Genomic DNA, 23,103 nt, shown 5'->3' on the forward strand with positions numbered 1-23,103 from the left:
GTTAGGGGACGGTGTCTCTCCGGTATCACTTGGTAGTAGCTGGCTTACCCCGCACCTTCCACCACAATTGTGACGATGGAAAGCGTTTATTCACAAGATGGGAAAATGCAGAGGTGTAGCTCGGCCAAGAGTCAACGGCGTCGCTCGCGAGCCAGTCCAGCCTCGTTCTCCTCTTCGTCGAATCTTCGCTCGCGCGTTTCAATATGACGTCATCGGGTTATTAGTGACGTCGTGCATAATTAGTGACATCAAGTGAGATTAGTGACAATCAACGACTGAAAAGAAAAAGGAGGTCGTTTTTCCCTTCGAGTGGTCTTAGACGAATGCATAACGGGTCATGTGAGTATTAGGCACGTCATAGTGAGCAAGTCCGGGTTGACTTTAACCGCCTGTAGTTCCTTACCGTGCAAGTAACTCCAGGTATGAAGGTATCGACGCCATAGAAATGCCGTTGCCGGGAATCGAACGCACGCCCTAGATTTCAACATATCAATACCTTAGCCTCTAAGCTTACACCACACCGCCCCGCTTGGGATAAAACTCGCACGGTCTCACAAGTCTTTGCCTAAGACGACTGAAAAGCGATAACCATCTAATGATTCTCCTGTCCAATCGATTGTATTGAACCCCCCCCCCCCTCCCCTTTCCAGAAAGCTCTCATCACTCAACGAGGCTTTGCACTCTAAGAAAGAAGGTGTCGCTTGACTTTTACTTGATATGCATGCGACTCTTCCACAACTCTCTTTAGAGAGGCAAGCTGACTCTATTTGGGAGAATAGTGGGTTGTATGATTCTCTTTGGAGAGTCACGCTGTCTTTGCAGAGTCGTACGTACCACGACCTTCCTAACAAGAGTGAACGTGTCTCTCTAAATAGAGTTATACATGGTAGAGTCACATGTGGAGCAAGGAAGATTCAAATAAGAACTTTTTTTTTTTTAGAGTGTGCACTACCTCCGGGATCGGAGGCATTGGAAGAATTCTGCACCTCACATTGATTTACAGTGGCTCTGGGATCGGCCCCACCTTTGAACAAGCGACGATGTGATGACGACGTCATCATGAGATGTCTCGTTATGGGACGCAATATGGATATCACGATGACGTCACAAACTCTTGCGATATGTAACGTAATGATGACGTCATCAGGTGTGATTTTTTTTTCGCGACGCCCCTGTTGACGCCTACGCCGACGGTCCCTTATCGCGTTTAACGAGGCACCTAAGGCTTTCGCATTAACACTTACCGATGCTACCCACGAATGCCAGAATGCCGAGCGAGATTACCACCAGGAGCAGGGCGGTCGCGCACAGCACCGTAACCGTCGTGCAATCGCCGCGCTCTCTGCGCCAGAAAAAAAAAAATAAAGTGCAGCTGTGATTAAGCTATAAGTGCAAGAGAAATGCGTTATCAGTACTTCTTTTATTACGTCTACCCAGCTTGAGGTATCTTGACGGTTAACACCGGCGAAAGGTAGCCAACAGTAAGGTTCTTGTACTGCCTTAAGTACAGTGCTCGGTGACTGAAACGCGATACTGGGAGCCCGTGGCTGCTGGCGGTGAGGGCGAGAGCGTTTGTGACTCATGGTGACTGCATCCAATAGATAGCCCCAATAGACAGTCTGTGATTCTCGGTGGCGCCGGCAACGCGCCGCTGTCCTTCGTAACACACGCCCGCCAGCTCCAGCCACTACAAGCCATGGCAAGCAGAGCTCCGCCGGCGCCACCAATAACCACAGCATTAACGGCTGTCTACCGCATGCATCCACCGCGCGTCACAAACGCTCTCGCCCTCACCGTCAGCAGCCACGCACTCCGAGTATCACGTTTATATCGCCGACCACTGTACATACCATAATTCAACCATCTGAAATAAAAGTGATGATACCCGTTATGTACAATCGTCAGCAAGCTCAACTCGAACGCTTCGCAGCATGTCCTGAAACGGTTTGATTGACGCCAGCGCCGCGTAGCTTTGGGTTCTGTCTCCGAGACAGCCGACATATATTTAAGCATGCCTCGGCAACAGCGTCCAGTGCTTCGCGGCTGGCATCAGTCAAGCCAGTTCAGGCCACGCTGCGGAGCGTTCGATTTAAGCTTGCTGACTACTGTGCATGGGCGAAAGCTATAAATGAGGGAGCGCTTAAGCTTGGAATTTAACAGCGGAACGCGACAGCGTTATGCGCTTCGTTCGAGTAGCCTTCTCAATCGCTTCTCATGTCTCGCTTCTTGCTCAACACCTCAACCGTATCGTGAGGAAAGGAACGTCTATGCGCTGGACATTTGTCGTTGTAAACTTTCCTAGGGTACCTACAGTAAGTACATTTGCGAAGTACCGACTACGCCAATATACACCCGTTTTGCGAAGTAGCGAAGTACCCACGACGCGGCTGTAAGGCAGTACGCGCACCTACGTAGCTGCACACCTAGCTGACGCTCAGGCTGATGATGAAGATAGGAGTTATTGCTGAGCACTTAGAGATGGTGCGGTAGCTTTAAACCACTCAGTCGTTATACAATTTACATGGTGTGACGTCATGATAAATTGGTGTACTTACGCCTTATCTTTCTTATAATCTGTGAAAAAAAAAAGATATCACATAAAAAGCAATGTTAAGTGCTCTGCGAGCCGTTGACAAACGTTACACAGAACGAGCAGTTCTACCGGTGCACGAGTTTTAGTGTGAGCAGTGCCAGTACATACGTCAACATATTTTATGGTAGATAGTAGGAGCATTCATGCACTGCACAGTCAAATGATCCTCACTGTCAAACACCGACAACAAAAATTCACCCCCATATTCACGAAGTGAATGATGTTAGAAGAGCTTGCTCGGAGATGATCGGGTAACCCGCGAATGCTCCGTACACATTCCTCTACCATCATATATAGACGTGACAACGTTGTTGTATATGCATTACATACACAATGTTTATAATTTACGGTTGCATGCACTATATACATTTGGATGAACTATAAACATTATATATGCACAAGAGATGTCGTTTTACCAAGTTCAAGAAGGGCTTCCCTCGATGAGTTCGGGGACTGGTTTCCCTTAAAGATGATTGCTTATGATGGATGAACTATGTGCATTACATATACACAAGAGATGTTCTTTTACAAAGTACAAGAAGGGCGTCCCTCGATGAGCTTGGGGACTCGTTTAACTTTAACGATGATTGATTTATGATCAGTAAAGTATGTTGCCAAGGTATCATCGATGATGGGACGCAATGGAAAGTTCGAGAAGGCAACATCGATACAGGTGCGCCTGACGGTGGTGGGACGTTTGCAGTCGTACGATACGCATCGGAGAGCGTAACGTGACATCATGTGTTGGCTGGTTATTGGCAACGCGAGATCTTCCCGAGATGCTGCTGCGTTGCGAGCCCGTCGCGCTGCTGCCGTTCGTGCTGCGGAGCGGCAACGAAGAGTGTTCACTTAGTGAGCTCCCGGCGAAGAGAACGGAAGCGCGCCAAACGAGAGGTGCGGCCCTCGAGCAGTCACCTAACTAGCGCTTGCGCCGAGCGTGGTGTCTGCCGCCTCGTGCCGCCTTGAGCGGCGGCGCGATCTAGTGAGCATTCTTGAAATCACCGGAGAGAGCGCAGCTGCGCTCCTGGCGGGACCAATGGGAAGTAGTGAGCCGCCGGGCACGCCGCGTGTGGACAAGGCGCGAGCATGAGAAGCTTGGCGAGCAAGCTTCTAAAAAAAAAGACAGGAGCCCGGGGAAGATGGAAGCTTGCGATGAAAAATTCGTAAACAGGGTATGTGTGCTGCAGCTGACGTTTCGACAAGCGTACTTGTCGTCTTCAAGGTTGCAGCCTTGAAGAAGAAAAGTCCGCTTGTCGAAACATCGGCTCAGCAAACACCGAATTTTTCGAATTTTTCATCACTGCAGAACATCAATGCAGAAGTTTACAAATTTTTCATCACTGGAGAAAATTCACAGGGAGCTACAAAAGCGAAGCTGTCATAGCCGATCCAGTGCAGGTGCTGGCGTTCGCAAGTCACGTGACCTGAGGATTGAGTGAGGCTCAGGGGAAAGGAGAAAGGGCTGCGCCTCGCCAAGAGTGGTGAGAGAGAGGCTCGCTCAGAAGGGCAGAAAGCGAGGAGTGTCGTTGTACGTTCGCTCGTATGAGTACAGGGTGTTGCGCAACGGAGATAGGACTTGGGCATAATAACAGGAGAACAGCGCAGGTTAACCCACATCCTTCATAACCGGCTCCTTGGCACCACATAGCTTAACCTAGAGTAACGAAAGAACATCGATGATGTAGCAAAGAAAATTGTTCGAAAATACTCGCGAAATAAGACAGGAAATGCAACACCCGACCAAAAGGGGCGACAGCTTCGTTGGCTGACGGTTTTCCCGGTGTGGGACTGGCTGTGATTTTTCTTTGCAACATCTATAATGACAACACCAACGATGACATCACAAAATTCGGCAGTGCAATGTAAACACAGCACATGGGGCGCTACAGCGAGAACAGTGAAACAGGCGACGTCTACCTGACGACACACCTAACTGTTCCAGCTCTTCTGAGCTTGCCAACGGCAACTACAGCGACCATAACAGCACCGGGTCGCCGTGCAGAGGGCAGGCTACTAGCTAATACACACGTGGTGGCCCTTACAAAAAGTTGGGGCAGCTAAGCACTAGTGGTGCAAAGACCGTGCAAACAGCGGAGCTAGTGGCTTTGCCCTCCTCCTCCTCCTTCTCCTCTCGTCCCTTCCCTACCTCCTTGTGATACTGTAGCATACATGACCATGCTATGGTTTACCCCCTCCCCTCTTCCTTTTCCTCTTCGTCACCATAACTTCCGTTTCCCACATCCTTGTTATACAATAGTATACATGGTTATGCTATGCTTTCTTTCGCTCTCTTTCTCTCTCAATTTCTTTCTCTTTCTCTTGATTTCTTTCCTTCTTTCTCTCTCACTTTGTCTTTCATTCTTTTCATCTTCCTCTTTCTCGCAACTCCATCTCGTAACTCCATAGCAACCCAGTCATACGGTACCCAGAAAGGCTTATTCTGCTACCGTGCCTGGATAGCCGAGTGGTTGCGACGCTCGCCTTCGGACGGTGACTATCCGGGTACGAATCCCGCCTCGGCAAAAAATATTATTCGGTTTTATTTTTCTTCTCCTCCTTGCCACTTTTCCCCTCCTCCTCCTTTCCTTTCTCCTCTCAACTTCTCCTAGCAGAGTATTTGTTTAACGCTCGCCTCCCTCCTCCTTCCCGGCACCTTGCCTCAGCACTCCTCGTTTTACTAGGCTTTACTCTCTCCCATTCCAGGCTCCAACCTCCTTCCCCATCACTCTCCATCGCTGCGCTCTCTCCCTGTAAAGTATTCGCTTTCCCTCGCACCTGCTGTACTCGGTAGTGGGGCTTGCCCGATTGCTGTGGCGCATACCCACCCGAGTTGGAAAGTCGTACCGCTGTTGTAAAGTCCCGCTATTGGAAAGTCGTACCCATAAAGCACTACCGATCTTGACATTAGTCTTCAGAAAATGTAAATCACTTGCTATCATATCGTTCCGCACATATCATCAGAGTACCGAAGAGAACGTATATTGAAAACAGTGTTGATATCGCAGGAGTTGAATTTAACTTTTAACTAAACTGGAACTTTTTCTTTGGGCGTACCTCATCAAGACTTACAATGATACTACAGCGGCAAGTTGTATCGCGTGACGTACCCTCGCCATCTTGCACGTAGTAGTCGGACTGCTGTCCGTATGGATTCTGGGCGTACGGAGTCTGTCCGTATGGATTCTGGGCGTACGGAGTCTGTCCGTAAGGAGTCTGGCCGTACGGTGCCTCCAAGTTCAGTGTCTGTCCATATGGTGTCTCTCCATATTGTACAGGCGCGCTGAGTTCCTGTACGTAAAGTCCTTGAACGTAAAGTCCCTGTTTGTAGGGTGCCGTGTAATATGCCGGGCCGCAGGCGGTTGGGTCGTACTGCATGAAGGCGATAAAGCTGGCGACCTGTAAATGAGAGTCATACTCGACATGCTTTAAGAAGCTCTGACACCCTTATCCAAGTTACCATCGAATGACTTCTTTACAGGAGTTTATTGCCTCCCTAATCGACTGCCACAAAGACTCTGAGTTCGTCAAGTGCGTGTGGAGTTGGTGGGATTTGCCGCACATTTTAAGCGCGAGCTCTCTGCTTTCGTGCTAGCGACCGCGCTGAAAGCTACACAAGGGGGGACGGGGGGGGGATAAAAGACGAGAATTTAGGTCCGTTCGCCAGCGCGCGCCATGATCTTGAGCTCTTTCTTTTTTTTTTCTTCGAACTCGCGGCTCCCTTGCAGTGTCATCACGAGCATGCTGGTGTAATTCTATATTGTGAAAGCAGTTGCAGCCTTGAAGAAGACAAGTCCGCTTGTCGAAACGTCGGCTCCAGCACACACCCTGTTTACGGGTTTTATTTCATCACAAGCTTCGATTTTCCCCTGACTCCTGCCTTTTAGATGCGAAGCACGTCTTGCTTGGGGGTATGTGCCGCGGCGTTGGCCTGGGCGTCCGCATTCACACTACGCATGCGCAACTCTCCTCCTTCCTTCTCTCCAACAGCTGCGCGTTACTCTCTCCACTTCTCTCCCAGCACCTGCTTGCGCTTCTCCTGCGTCCTCGTTTCTACTCTCGCGGCGCATGCGCTACTCTCCTCATCTAGTCTCCTCTCCTTCAAGTGGTAGAGCGCTGAGCGCGTTCAGTCCAGCGCTTGCTTCGGTTGACTCCTCTGAAATGCGGGCTCGACATGCCAAAATTCTCTCCTGCACAAAGCAGCGATGAGCGCCAGCGCATGCGCGTCCACTCCCCCTCTCTCTCTCCTTTCCTACGCTACCCCCCTCTCGCGCGCCTGTCGACCGCGTTCCCCGCTCACCCTGTGAGAATTAACGGCCAGGCTAGAGGGAAGACACGACGCGCTTAGTGTTCCTCTTCGCGTTCCACGGCGTGAGGTCGGTAGCATGCCCGAGGTCGGTAGCATGCAGGGGCGTAGCCAAGGGGGGGGGGCTTCAAACCTCCCCGAAATTTTTCAGTTTTGCTGGCGTATATACACGCACACATACAAACGCACGCACGAACATACATAAAGTATGGTTGAACCCCCCCCTCCCGAAAAAAATTTCTGCTACGCCCCTGGTAACATGCCCAACGAACGCCAACGGAACGCGATCGTGCAAGTGCTCCGGCTTCGCATGGTCCCCTTTAGCGGAAGATGGTGTAATCTTTTTTTCTGGGGGGGGGGGGGGCTTATTCTGTGTATTTCCACCTTTATAGACCTGGGCGCGGCTACGTCTCAGCAAGCGCCGCTGCCGCGGTAGTTATGCAGCTCACGATGCTCTAATCAGCCGACAGCCGTAAGCCAAATTGACGTCGTAAGCCAAATGAGCTGATGTCATCACTTGTAGAGAGAAGAGCGAGCGATTTCTAGCTGACTTTGAGGCTTCATTGTAAATTCCATGCCGCGCTCTGCGCTGTAATATTTGGCTCACATGTTCGCAGGAACCTCCACTAGCGATCGGCAGCATTTTCTGACCACTTTAAAAAAGTGTTTCAGGGCCCCCTTTAAGGGAACGATAAAAGAAGCATGGTCGACGGGAACCATGTCACGATTGCCGTCAAAGTACATGTATTTAACATTCGTTACGTTAACTTCCATTGAGTCGGGTCCGGTCATTACTACACCTCACTACCGGACGTACGACACCCCTATCTGACCTTCGACAACCACGATGCCTAGCCTCGGACGCTGAATATTGAAGTAGGATACGTACTTAACGAATTGAGCAAGGTTTTTATGAGCCCTGGCGAAGATAAAGTCTAGACCGCATCTTCTCATTAAACTCGTATTGCAAAGGTGTGATTTCATCGCTAAACAGCGCACACACACGAAGACACAAGAAAAGACTGACGACACTGACGCTACACTGCTAAACGTGTGATGTACGTACGGCCTGTCATACAAGAAAATGGGAATGCGATCCTACGCGACCGCCCCGACTATGGCGCTGGCTTTCGGTCCTACGACACAACACATGAGGACACGGAACACCGCCTCTGGACTACGGTACAGCTGTGGGGGTGATAAGGCCTCGCATCTAGTCCTACAACACTGACAGTTTGTTTTGGAAGTTAGGCTATCGGAAACAGACGCTGTTGCGCGCCATTCATTTGCGAGCAGTGTTTTTTCCCTAGACGCGCGTGAACGCTGTCGGGGGTGCGGCGTCGATATTACTAGTTTGTTACAAGCGATCGACAAACACAATATAATGAACGAATATTGAAACAGTCATTAACTCACGAAGAACTTTACCTGTACTACAGCGCAGGGCACGCCGCGACACACTGACCCCAGCGTGTAAGAATGGCAGATTGGGTGTGTTGCTTCAGCATATTCGAAGTGTAAGGCGTTCCGTGTGTGTGTGTGCTCCCCCTTTTTTCCGTTGTCGTCCTCTCGCATTATACTTCAAATAACACCCCAGCGTATGGCACGCAGGCCGTTTCTTAAGCATAAGGCTACGAGACGCCGGAGACAGCGGCCGGTGTTGCACGAGTCGCGCCAAGTGACGTCAGCGGGAGCGTTTGTAGCAAGCGAGCCCCGCTCTTGCGCGGCAGACTGCTTTCATCTATCGACAGCAACGCACCGATATGAAGCATTCTTGTTACCCCAATAAATGTTACGCAGTCTTGTAAGCGCGTCTTGTTTATTGTGACCCGCGAACATCACAACTGACGACGAAGGATGGTGAAAACAAGGCAAGACGCAAGGAAGAAGCGCTAACTCATGGCAACCAAGCACCAAAAACCTTCTGAGGGGCTAGGCTTAACGCTACGACAAAAGGCAACAAATATTCTGAGATGGCAGCGTCCAGTCAAATTGGCCAAGTCGAAGCGTTCGACGAAACTAAGTGACGAGCTATCATACAAAGAACGCCTCATTTTTTTTTTTTTTTTTGCGGTGAACAAAGTTCCAGAAGATCTGAATGTGCATGCCTTGCTTAGCATCATTAGGCCGAAGTCGTACAGTCTCTTGAAGTCTGTGACTGCAGCAGACAAGCCGTCAGAAAAGACGTTCGAGCAACTAACAGAATTGCTTCGCAATCACTTCACTCCGAGAGTGTCTGGGCTCGGAGAGCGAGTTAAATTTCACGGGAGATGTCAGCTGCAACATGAAGCAGTCGCACAGTATGTAGCCGAGCTCAGAAAACTCGCTCAAACCTGCGAATCCGGCATGTTCTTTGACGAATCACTTCGAGACAGGTTTGTGTGCGGTTTATAGGCACCGTCCACTGACCAGAGGGAGCTGCGTTGCTCTCTGTGGGCCGTCTCAAGTTGGCTGATATTGGCCGCTAGGGGCAGGCCGAAAACAGACGCTCGCACGCGTCCCCCCTTCTGGCCCGGCTACTGTCTGCACACTCATGCAGGGGCGGAGGGACGCGCATCGCGTTTGATTTTGTCCCTGGGCCGTCTCAACGTTGCTTTCTTTATCCGCTAGGCTGTGCGTTCTGGCGCTGCAGTCACACGTGATAACTCGACTGCACGGTGCCTATTCCGTACCGATACTCAGCGATACTTGTTTGCAGAAGATAAAACGCCGACATTTCAAAAAAGCCGTTGAGCGCGCACTTGCTTGTAAACGCGTCTTGTTTATTGTGAGCCGCGAACGCCACACATAACGCGAGAGATCTGCGCGCACACCTCGCAGTAGCTTATCGTGGGCTGTCGCATCGGCAAACACCGTTGCTGAACACTCTTCTACATTGGCATTCTCACACACATTCATCCTCGTGCAAAGTCCTCACACACAGCGCCAATCTCGCACACAGTCTCATTCATCTGTCCCATTCATCGGGAGGTTTTCGAAATTGAAACGTTTGTCTCTAGACAAACAGTTGAAAGGTTAGGAAAAGCTTGATGCACACAGCAATGGCAGCAGTTATTCCTAGGCGCAAGAGCAGAAAAAACCACACTCACCGTGCTCAAACGCGATTCGAATAAAGATGTCGTCCGAGGAGCAGAAGCAGCGGGCTCGAGAGGACGGATTACGTGCACCTCGAACCAATGCTGACGATGACGATTTCCTTCTCAAATGGCTCGGACCCACACTGGGGGATCGGCCACGAACTGATCATATGAAATTTAAGAAACTGTAGCGAAGCCTTTAATGAGTAATGGGTTGCGCTCTCTATAGCCTTCTAGTGGGTCGTCCCCTTTGGCTCTTCGCGCTCGCGCTCTGACTCCGTGTATTTGCCTTGACTGTCGCCATTGCATATCGCCGCCGACTACCGTCCAATAAACGCCTCAACAAATTGGTGGAGAGTGCTGTGCTCCTATTCGATGCCCCTGGAGCTGAGATCCCGTACCCTACCGACTACCATGCCTCAAGACGCCGCTCAGCAAACGTCTCCTTCCACAACGACCGCATGCCCCGGTGTCCCACGCATCCGCGACCCTCCTATTTTCACCGGCGCGGATGGGACCGATGTTGAGGACTGGCTTGCGATGTACGAGCGTGTGAGCGTACCAAACAAATGGGACGAGGCAGGCAAACTCAGCAACCTGGTTTTCTACCTCGCGGGTGTGGCGGACCTGTGGTACAACAACCACACCACCGAGTTCCCCACGTGGTCTGCTTTCAAGACCGCCATCATCGATGTGTTTGGCCGCCCTGCCGTTCGTAAACTGCAAGCCGAACAACGTTTACGTGAACGAGCTCAGCAGACCAGTGAGTCTTTTACGAGCTACATAGAAGACATCCTGGACTTGTGCAAGAAGGCTGACGCGGCCATGCCTGAGTCTGACAAGATCCGCCACGTTCTGAAAGGCATCGACGACGATGCCTTCACTATGCTGCTCGCCAAGAACCCTCGTACTGTGGCCAAGGTGATCACGCTCTGCCAAAGCTACGAGGAGCTGCGCCGGCAGCGACTTTCGACCCGTCGACCTCCATCAGGCGACGCCGATCTCGCAGGCTTGTCGGCCATTTCTGATCAGTCCGCCTTGCTCGCCGAGATCAAGTCATTCGTGCTCGAGGAAATTGCCCGCCAGTTCTCCCTACTGGCCTTCCCTCACCCGCAGCATGTTGAACAGCCGTCGACCACGCTCCTGGCTCCCTTACGCCGCGCTATTCAGCAGGAAATCGCGGAGGTCATGCCGGAATACCACCAGCCCCCTCCGGCACCTGCGCCGCTCAGTTACGCGCAGGTTGTAGCCAGGTCACCCCAAGCGATTCCTGTGGCTGCCCCACTTACTTACGCCGAAGCCGTCGCCAGACCTCAAGCCTTCGAAGCGAGTGGGCCTGCTGCGTTTGCCGACGCCATACATAGGCCACCGATGCAGCCCATCATGCAGTCGTATCAGCAGACGCCTCGTCCACCGCGTCCTGCTCCATGGATGGGACCTACCCCGGCGAACCGATGGCGCACTTCTGACAACCACCCGATCTGCTTCGCGTGTGGTCGCGCCGGTCATGTCGCCCGCTATTGCAATCGCGTGCAGCCGCCTCGTGTAGCCTCAGCCATCCCCAGCCAGTCAAGCCGCCCGTATTACGATTCACCGCCGCCTATGTCACCGTCGTCTCGCCCAGCTCCATCTACCCACCGTTCGCCGTCACCACGACGCCGATCACTGTCACCGATGCGGCCACGGCCGGTTCCACGTGCCCAGGAAAACTAGTCGTCGCAGTCCACGAGGCAAGGGCTGCGACGCTATCGAACTGCGAAAGCCCTCAGCGAAGCCCATCGAACGTGTTAGACGTGTTTGTGGACGTTGTGCGCGCATCTGCCCTTATTGACACTGGAGCCGCCGTATCCGTTACTGACGCCAAACTTAGCCGACTACTGCGAAAAGTGACGACGCCACTTCCCGGGATCTCCCTCCGTACAGCCAGCGCCCAAAGTATTCACCCTACAGCGGTGTGCACAGCCAGCGTCATGATTAAGGATGCTCTGTACGCCGTCGAATTGAACATAATTCTAGCATGCTCTCACGACGTCATCCTAGGATGGGATTTTCTCTCCCACCACGACGCCGTGATTCATTGCGCACCCGCCGAAATAGAGCTCTCACCATTCTCTGATCTGACGCCGGCTGACAGTCCATCGTCTGTGAGCAAGGTACTCGTCAAAGACGACACCAAACTGCCTGCATACTCGTCAACGGCGCTGTCCGTCTACTGCGCCAGTCTCTGCGACACCGTCGCGCTCCTCTCGCCATCCGACCGTGTTTGCACGAGGAAAGGCTTGCTGGTGCCCTTCGCGACCGTGCAAGTCACTCAGGGCAGCACGTCAATTTTTGTTATCAACCCATCTCCGTACAGTGTTACGTTGGTGCGAGGAGAATGTCTCGGCAGCGTGGAACCCCTCGAAGACGCACAAGTTATGGACGAACCAGATGGTACGCACTGCCCCAGTTCCGGCACGCTCAGTTCTGTTACCACGTCTGGTTCATCGCCCGCTGATGTATTTGCTTCTTCCATTGCTGACAACCTTACGCCGGTCCAGCGGTCCCAGCTTCTGGACCTCTTGGAAAAATTTCGCGCTTCTTTCGATATTGCTCAAACTTCTCTCGGCCGCACGTCCACCGTTACGCATCGCATCGACACTGGCGCCCAACCACCACTGCGGCAACGTCCATATCGCGTATCTCCCACAGAACGCCGCGTAATCAACGAGCAAGTCGACTACATGCTTCGACGCGATGTTATTCGACCATCTAACAGCCCCTGGGCGTCTCCTGTCGTACTTGTTGCGAAGAAGGACGGTTCTGTGCGGTTCTCTGTGGACTACCGACGACTCAATAAGATCACTCGTAAGGACGTGTATCCACTACCGCGAATAGACGACGCGATTGACAGCCTACAAGGAGCCGAATTCTTTTCATCTATCGATTTGCGCTCAGGGTACTGGCAGGTACCTATGGCTGATGACGCTCGACCGAATACCGCCTTTGTCACGCCCGACGGCTTGTACGAATTCAACGTCATGCCGTTTGGGCTGTGTAATGCGCCCGCCACCTTCGAGCGCATGATGGATACTGTTCTGCGCAACCTGAAATGGCACACGTGCTTGTGCTACCTCGACGACGTCGTCGTTTTCGCTCCAGACTTCTCCACGCATCTTCAACGCCTCCGGCATGTGTTGACGCGTTTGAGCGACGCTGGTCTGCAACTGAATCTAAAGAAGTGCCGATTTGAAGCACAGCAGCTGACAATACTCGGCTACGTCGTGTCCAAGGACGGAATTCTCCCCGATCCAGCCAAACTTCGGGCCGTGACCGAGTTCCCGAAACCTACGTCCGTCAAAGAACTGCGCAGTTTCGTAGGACTGTGTTCCTACTTTCGGCGCTTCATTTGAAACTTCGCGACTATCATATCACCGCTGACGAAGCTCCTCGGAAGTAACGGGCCCCTCCATTCGTGGTCGTCGGAGTGCGACGACGCTTTCGCACAGCTCCGTCGTTTGTTGACGTCGCCTCCCATACTACGCCACTACGACCCTACGGCCCCTACAGAGGTACACACAGACGCCAGCGGTGTTGGCCTTGGCGCTGTCCTTGCACAGCGCAAACCAGGGTTCCCTGAATACGTCGTGGCATATGCAAGTCGTACGCTTACTAAAGCCGAGACCAATTACACCGTCACCGAAAAGGAATGCCTGGCGATCATATGGGCCCTTACAAAGTTCCGACCCTATTTATATGGCCGCCCATTTGATGTCATCACCGACCATCATGCACTATGCTCGTTGTCGTCATTGAAGGATCCCTCAGGCCGCCTCGCCCGCTGGACACTTCGCCTACAGGACTACGATATTCGCCTGCTGTACCGTAACGGACGCCAGCATGCTGACGCCGACGCACTCTCGCGCTCCCCCTTGCCTGACAACGATGCCCCCTGCTCAGTACCTAACAATGTTGTTTCTTCCATCGACGTTCACACCATTGCTACCGAACAACGCAAGGATAAATGGATCGCCTCGCTGATCGACTTGCTCACTGATCCGTCGGCAACACCAACCACCCGTGCGTTGCGTCGTCAAGCCTACCATTTCACCATTCGTGACAACCTACTGCACCGACGCAATTAAAACGCCGACGGCCGCCAGTGGCTACTTGTGATACCCCGCAGTCTGCGTTCTGAAATATGCGAGTCTTTCCACTCTGATCCACAATGCGCGCACTTTGGGGTATCCAAAACTTACCACCGCATTCGACAACGATACTTCTCGCGATTGATGTACCGCTACGTGCAGAAGTTTGTTCGCTCCTGCCTTGATTGCCAACGCCGAAAACCTTCAACGCACGTTTCACCCGCCGGTCTGCAACCATTACCTTGCCCGAACCGTCCGTTCGGGCGCGTGGGCATCGACTTGTACGGACCACTTCCTCTGACATCGGCTGGTAACCGCTGGGCCATCGTCGCTGTTGACCATCTAACGCGATACGCCGAAACCGCCGCTCTCCCAGCGGCTACAGCGCGCGATGTTGCCTCATTCCTGCTACACCGATTCATGCTGCGTCACGGTCCACCCCAGGAGCTTCTCAGCGATCGAGGCCGTGTGTTCTTGTCGGAAGTCGTCGAAGCCATTCTGAAAGAGTGCCGTGCTGTTCACCGCAAAACTACTGCTTACCACCCGCAGACGAATGGGCTCACCGAACGCTTTAACCGCACGCTCGGCGACATGCTCTCAATATACGTCGCCGCCGATCACACAAATTGGGATGCCATTCTGCCCTTCGTCACCTACGCCTATAATACCGCCCCTCAGAGCACTACTGGTTTTTCACCCTTCTTCCTATTGTACGGAAGGCACCCGTCGCACACCATCGACACGATACTCCCATACAAGCCGGATTCAACTGAGTGAGCGCCGATATCTGACACAGCCAGGCTTGCGGAAGAGTGTCGCTAGCTTGCCAAGACGTTTACAACGCAGGAACAAGAGCGGCAGAAGAGCATTCGCGGTGGAACCACCACTTCTGCGTCCACGTTCCTCCCTGGAGCGCTCGTATGGCTCTCGGTCCCTACCACTGCAACTGGCCTCTCTACAAAACTACTGCCGAAATACGAAGGCCCCTACCGGGTCGTCGAGCGCACATCCCCCGTCAACTACGTGATCGAACCCATCGAACCATCTTCGGACATGCGCCGTCGAGGGCGCGACATCGTCAACGTGGAGCGCCTCAAGGCCTACTATGACCTACTCATAGTGACGAGCTGTTAGGTCGCCGGACGGCTCCCTTTTCGTACCCGGGGGAATTGTAGCGACGCCTTTAATGAGTAATGGGTTGCGCTCTCTGTAGCCTTCTAGTGGGCTATCCCCCTGAGTGGATAGGTGCCAATCATCCCAGGAGCATCAGCATCATCATCATGACGATCGCGGTCTTCCCATTATAAAGCAAATTCTAAAACAAGTTCCTCCCGTTTCATGGCTGCTCGCCCGCGGTGGTTTGCGCCAGGTTACTGAGGAACCAAGCAACCAACCAATTAACTGAGAGACAGGCTTTGGTTGTGATGGCTGTGGCAAATATGAAAGCACAAGGAAGTATGACAAGAAAAAGATGCAAGAAGAAATAGCTAGGAATTGATAATCAATACTGACGCTCATCTACTGACCGGCTAACTAATTAAATCCACGTATTCTCTGGTACAGATGCCAGAGAATACGCGATAATTGTAGCTGCGATAAATATTTCGTAGTGTAATGGAGTAGAAGTGAGCTTGTCAAAAATAGGTTAAAAATATTGCACAGCTTGCACTTAGTGGTGCAAGGTTGGAGCCAACAGCGCTGGAATCGCGGTGGGGCTTCTTTCGCATGGTCCAAGGACTGCGCGTTCGTGTTCGAAACCCTTAAAGAACGCCTGACTTCCGGACCAGTGCTTCGCCACTTTGACGAGAGAGCGACCACTATACTCCACACTGATGCAAGCGCACAATGTATCGGAGCAGCGCTTCTACAGCATGATGCCGCCTCTAAATAGCAGGTTGTGGAATATGCTAGCCGGAACCTGTAGATAGCGGAGCGTAACGACACGATTACGGAGCAGGAGTGCCTGGCTATTGTCTGGTCGATACGGAAATTTCTCCCGTACCTCTAGGTCAGCACTTCTCCACCGTCACCGACCATCACGCACTGTGTTGGCTGTCATCAATGAAGAATATTGCCACATGCCATCATGTATGAGCCATCCGCTGTGGCACGTACTCGCGAGTGGAAGAAGAAGAGAACGTTGTTGTTGCTGGTCTGGTTCTGGGGAAGACTTCAACACCTGGCTGTCTGTCTTATTTCGCCCGTGACACTGGTGGAGGCGCTGGGTACATGCACCTTGGCTCCCAATTTCCAGCCGTGACTCCTAGCAACTTGGAGACAGCCACAGCTCCCACAGCAAGAAGCAGCCGCCGCCTGCTAGGACTACCCCCAGAATTCGGTCCCTTGTCAAGACTTGACAAGATGACAACCTCGACTATAAGCCAGGCGAGTCAAACCAACGACGCCTATTCTTCTCCGCTCCCGCATGTTTTTCATGCACCGCAGACACCACGGTCTTTCCACGGAGACATTTTTGAGGATGTTGATGACTGGCTCGACCACTTTGATCGAGTTGCCAGCATCAATGAATGGGATGAAGGTCGCAAGCTACGGAGGGTTTACTTCGCATTAGAAGACTCTGCCAAAACATGGTACGAGAACCACGAGGGTTCCTTTGCGACGTGGCAAGAGTTTAGCCGCCAGCTCCGCGACGCGTACCGCAACGCCGAAAGGAAGGAGAGAGCGGAACAAGCCATCTCGTCTAGGAACCAGCGACCAAACGAGAGAGTTTCGATGTTTGTCGAGGACATGCTTCGACTCTTCAGGCGGGCCGACCCTGCGATGTCCGAGGAAAAGAAGGTGCGGCATTTGATGCGTGGGGTTAAAGAACAGCTCTTCGCCGGGCTAGTACGCAATCCACCACGGACCGTGGCTGAGTTCATCAGTGAGGCGACCACGATGGAACGTACTCTCCAGCAGCGGTCGTCACAGTACGAACGCCACGACATAACGGCCACGGCATGCTCTATCGGGTCTGACAGCGAGAGGCAGGCCCTCGCAGACTTCATAAGAAGTGTCGTGCGGGACGAGCTCCGCCAACTCCAAGCAGTGGGACCTCAACCAACCGCGCCAGCATTCGTGGACGTCATCAGAAATGAAATCAGACAGGCGGTCGCACCACTCGCACCACTCGCACCACCAAGACCTGAGGTCCCTGTCCTGACTTATGCGGCGGCCCTACGATCTCCTGCACCACACGCTACTGGTCCTACTTTGCGGACAATGGACCCGCCTAGTCATCTATTCCAGGACGCCTCTTCGACTTCGCCCCCTGCGTCAAGGTTCCCGAGCGCACCCACGTATCAGCCGTCCGGCTCAAGACAGAACGCTACCAAGGCAAGCGTGTGGCGCACGTCGGATAACCGTCCGCTATGTTACCACTGTGGCGAGGCGGGGCACGTGTATCGTACTTGTCAGTACCGCCAACTCGGTCTACGCGGCTTCCACCCTGATGCTCGGTGCCCACGCTACGGTGAGCGCCCCCGTGAAATCGAAGCGTACCTTACGGGCCAGCAAATTCCTCCCCCTGTTCAACGCCGCCAATCACGATCACCGTCGCCTCGCCGCTCCATGTCACCTAGTTTGCCCTCGTCGTCCTACGCTCCTTTCAGAAGCCGGTCACCGAGTCCCCACAGGGGAAACTAGGAACCGCGGCTTCTGGGGGTGAAGTCGCTTCCCAACGAACTGCCAAAGAGCCTCCCTCGACGCAACGACCCGATGATGACCGTTCAGATTTTTCGTTATTTTCCGAGAGTAGCAAGACTGTTTCTGCCGACATCACCGTATTCGTCGATAATCATGCTGTCACTGCCCTCGTCGACACTGGTGCCGATTATTCAGTTATGAGCGGCGCCCTGGCATCTAAACTGAGGAAAGTTACGACCCCATGGCAAGGACCCCCGTTGCGCACGGCAGGAGGCCATCTAGTGAAGCCGACTGGAATGTGCACAGCACGTATTCGGATACGTGCATCGACGTTCACGGGCTCCTTCCTCGTATTACCTGTGTGCTCCCGCCCGCTCATTCTGGGACTGGACTTTCTTCGTGAATACGGCGCAATCATTAATCTACGTGAGTTGCTAGTGTCTTTCGAGGACCCCTTTCATCCTGAAGCTGAGGCTGACAACACCCCCTTCTCGAAGACAGCCCTACGCGTGTCCGCCGAATCTGTGACTCTGCCTCCTCGTAGCAGCCTCTTTGTCAGCGTTGAATGTGAGCAGGACGTCCCCGACACTGTAATCGCGGAGGGAAATTTGTCTCTCCTTCTTGCACAACAAATCTGCGTCGCCCGAGGTCTTGTTCAACCCAGAAATAGACAGGCTCGCCTACTAGTCACGAACTTCAGCGAGGAGTATCGCCATCTTACAAGGCGCACCGCGATCGCATACCTTGAAGACATTGCCGACGTCTCGGGTCCCTCAACATTAGCTGCACTTTCGTCGTGCGACCATTCCGGCATGCCATTCGCAAGCACTCTCGACGTAAACCAGAATCTACCTTCCGCACAACGGGCGCGTCTTTTGGATATACTCGATTCATTTCGAGATTGCTTCGCTACAACATCGAAGGTCAAACAGACGCCGCTTGCCAAGCATCGTATCATCACCGAGCCTACCGAGAGACCTGTTCGACAACATGCCTACAGGGTGTCGCAAAAAGAACAAGACGCCATACGTCAGCAAGTCCAGCAGATGCTCAAGGACGACGTCATCCAGCCATCGACTAGTCCCTGGGCTTCCCCTGTTGTGTTGGTGAAGAAAAAAGATGGTACCCTGCGCTTTTGCATTGATTATCGAAAGTTGAACAAGATCACGAAGAAGGACGTTTATCCTTTACCCCGAATAGATGACTCCTTGGACCGCATACGGAACGCTCGATACTTTTCTTCCATGGATCTACGCAGCGGCTACTGGCAAATTGCAGTTGACGAGCGTGACCGCGAAAAGACCGCTTTTATTACTCCTGACGGCCTCTACGAGTTCAAAGTCCTTCCTTTCGGCTTATGCTCAGCGCCAGCTACTTTTCAAAGAATGATGGACACGGTTCTTTCTGGGCTCAAATGGCAATCATGTCTTGTCTACCTAGACGACGTGGTGGTCTTCTCTGACACCTTTGAACAGCACATCCAGCGCCTCCAGACAGTTCTTGAGGCGATTCGAACAGCCGGACTTTCTCTCAAACCTGAGAAATGTCATTTTGCCTACGAGGAACTCAAGTTTCTTGGTCACGTCGTGAGTCACGCTGGTATCCGCCCAGACCCTGAGAAAACAAGCGCCGTCGCCGCATTTCCCGTGCCAACAAACAAGCGCGATCTACGCCGATTCCTGGGGCTGTGCGCTTACTACCGACGCTTTGTCAAAGGTTTTTCCAAAATCGCTGAACCCCTCAACCACCTTACGAAAGAAGGCGTACCGTTTGTTTGGGGTCAGGAACAGCGACATGCCTTCGATACCCTGCGAAGCCATCTCCAGGACTCCCCCTGTACTCGGTCACTTTGACGAGACCGCTGCCACAGAGCTACACACCGATGCCAGCAACGTCGGACTTGGAGCTGTATTAGTTCAATGGCAAAATGGCCTAGAGCGTGTGATTGCCTATGCCAGCCGAACATTATCATCAGCAGAGAAAAACTACTCTGCAACAGAAAAAGAATGCTTAGCTGTTGTTTGGGCTATAACAAAGTTTCGACCATACTTGTACGGACGCCCATTCAGAGTAGTTAGCGACCACCATTCTCTATGCTGGCTCGCCAATCCTCAAAGACCCTTCAGGTCGTCTGGCACGGTGGAGCCTTCGGCTGCAAGAATTTGACGTTACCATCATTCACAAGTCAGGACGCAAACACACCGACGCTGACTGTCTCTCACGTGCACCAGTCGGAAGTGCCAACGCAGACCTCGATGAGGACAACACTTTCCTTTCCTCTGTATCAGCAACCGACTTGGCTCAACAACAGCGCGACGACTTGGAGCTCAGCCCACTAATTGACTATCTGGAAGGGCGCACATCTAGTCTTCCTCGAAATTTCGCACGCTCGCTAGCCTCCTTTTGTTTCCGGGATGGAGTCCTTTATAAGAAGAACTTCGACCATACGCAAGCTACTTACCTGCTTGTTGCGCCGACCTCGCTTCGTGACGATATTTTACATGCTTGCCACGACGAACCATCGGCCGGACACCTTGGCTACACGCGCACATTGCAACGAATTCGTCGCTCCTATTACTGGCCACGTCTCACGAAGACTGTCAAGCATTACGTTCGCACATGTCGCGACTGCCAACGTCGTAAGACTCCACCTGTCCGACCAGCGGGACTGTTACAACCAATCGCCACACCGAAAGCACCATTTCATCAGGTTGGCATGGACTTGCTCGGATCATTCCCCACGTCTGCGTCTGGAAATCGGTGGATTGTGGTCGCCACCGATTATTTAACACGATACTGCGAAACAAAGGCCCTGCCCAAAGCTACCGCAGCTGACATCGCCCACTTTTTCGTCAACAATATCGTCCTCCGTCACGGAGCGCCAGCTGTCATAATTACTGATCGTGGAACAGCTTTCACCGCAGAGATGCTACAGGAAGTCTTTAGGCTCAGTGGCACAGAACATCGCAAAACCACGGCTTATCACCCCCAAACAAACGGACTCACTGAACGGCTGAACAAGACCATTGCAGACATGCTGTCAATGTATGTGACCATTGACCACAAGAACTGGGATGATATCCTCCCTTACGTAACTTTTGCTTACAACACTGCGGTGCAAGAAAGTACAGGTTTCACCCCATTCCGCTTAGTGCATGGTCGAGAGGTCACTACAATGCTCGACGCAATGCTCCTCCCCGACAACCAGGGACTGTTTAACACGGATGCTGCCACGTTCGCTCAACGCGCCGAGGAGGCCCGTCAACTCGCCCGATGCCGTATTGAGAGTCGCCAAACTGCAGACGCACGCCGCTACAATCTTCGGCACCGAGATGTTACCTTCAAACCAGGCGATGAAGTCTGGGTGTGGACCCCCATCCGACAGCGCGGCCGGTCAGAGAAGTTACTGCGGCGCTACTTCGGCCCCTACAAGGTTCTACGCCGACTCAGCGACGTAACCTACGAGGTTCTCCCAGAAGGCACCCCAAGACGTTCCCGTCGGCTTCCACAAACTGATGTGGTTCATGTTTCAAGGCTCAAGCCATATTTCTCGCGTCGTCAATCGAACGCAGAGTGACTTTGACTACAAGCCACTTAGCTTCTTTCTTTTTGTTGCTTTTCTGCTTGTTATTGTTGTGTCCCACTTTCTCTATTTACTTCTTCAGTGACTGCAGCATGTTCATTTTGCCTTACGGGCACAGTTGTTTCGTTTGTATAGTGACGTTTTGTTTTTCTTTCCTCCTTTTTTTAGTGCGCGTAACCAGCATCGAGACGATGCTTTTCTGAGAGAGGGAGTAATGCCACATGCCATCATGTATGAGCCATCCGCTGTGGCACGTACTCGCGAGTGGAAGAAGAAGAGAACGTTGTTGTTGCTGGTCTGGTTCTGGGGAAGACTTCAACACCTGGCTGTCTGTCTTATTTCGCCCGTGACAATATGTTAGGTCGTCTGGGGCGCTGGATACTGCCCTTGCAAGAATACGACTTTACCATCGCGTACAAGTCTGGCAAATGTCATCCTGATGCCGACGCGCTGTCCCGATGCCCACTCTCGCTTTCTCTTGATAATACGTCCTGCGCATCTCCTTCGAGTGGCTCCATAGGCGTGCGTACGGGAAGAGGAGCAGGCGGGACCCCCCCCCCCATTCACCTAGGAGGGGAGCGCAACGTCAGTCCCATACATTGTCATAATAGGAAGAGGGGGCGCTTCGACGAACATTCGCCCCCCGCCCCTGAAAGGGAACCCTGCCTATGAGTGGCTCCGACATCCCGCCTGCCTCACACCAGCTCTCGATCACCTCAGTGGATTACATTCAACTTTCTTCGCGCTCCGATTTCCGTTCACTTCAGTGGGCAGACTGCTACCGTCGAATTTTCATTGGTCGCCTTCGCGGCATTCATCGCCTCACGCTGGAATACGCCATTTGCGCCACCGTTGTGTCGTCGGGCTCGGCATTGGGCGTTCTCTGTGGCTCGCACGGTTGGGATCTCTTTCTCGGCGGCGCTGATTACTCCAACGCCGCCGCTCGCTCTCCCTGGTCCGAAACTCGAGATCCTCTGCTCGACTTCCTTTTTCAGCTGCAACCTGGGCGCGGTGTTCTGGGTTGGCTTGGTCTTATTCTAGCCGGGCTACACGACGACTTTCCCGGTAAGCCGTTTCTTCATCGGGCGCACGGACTGTCCTACGTCTTCCAATGGCAACCGCATGGCAGCAGAGGAGGCGAGAGAACTGCCATCGCGCCGACTGTTGCGAGCTTCTCCACTCAGCTGTGACGCCATGGGTGGTTGCTAGGCAACGCGAAGCGAGGCGCAATCAGGCTGAGTTTCCGTTTGCACTAGCCGGCTCAACGAAAAGCTTACACAGCTCTGCTGTTAAAAAAGACATCATCGTCATTATCAGCCCGACTACGCCCACTGCAGGGCAAAGGCATCTCCCACATTTTTCCAATCAACCCGTTCCTGTGCTTCTACGACCACGTTATCTCCGCAAACTTCTTAACTTCCCACTCAGCTTTCCGAGGCCCCTTCGCGCACTTGCCTTTTTGAGAATCCAGTTTGTTACTCTTAGTGGCCAGCGGTTGTCTTACCTTCTCGCTACATGCCCTGCGAATGCCCGTTTCTTCTTCTTGATTTCCACTAAGACGTTCTTATTAACACCTGTTGGTTTCCCGACCCCCTCTGATCTCTTCTTGTCCGATAAGGTTACATCTATCATTTTTCCAAAAACAAAATGACAAGTAACGTTGAATGACCATTATAACCCCTGTGGTATGTAACCATACCTGTTACTATTTAGAAGGATAGTGGAATTCGACAAGTAGGCTAATATTCGTTGTTGAGGAGCAGCGCTAAGGATAA

Source organism: Rhipicephalus sanguineus, chromosome 7 (assembly GCF_013339695.2).
Source record: "Rhipicephalus sanguineus isolate Rsan-2018 chromosome 7, BIME_Rsan_1.4, whole genome shotgun sequence".
Classification (NCBI taxonomy): domain Eukaryota; kingdom Metazoa; phylum Arthropoda; class Arachnida; order Ixodida; family Ixodidae; genus Rhipicephalus; species Rhipicephalus sanguineus.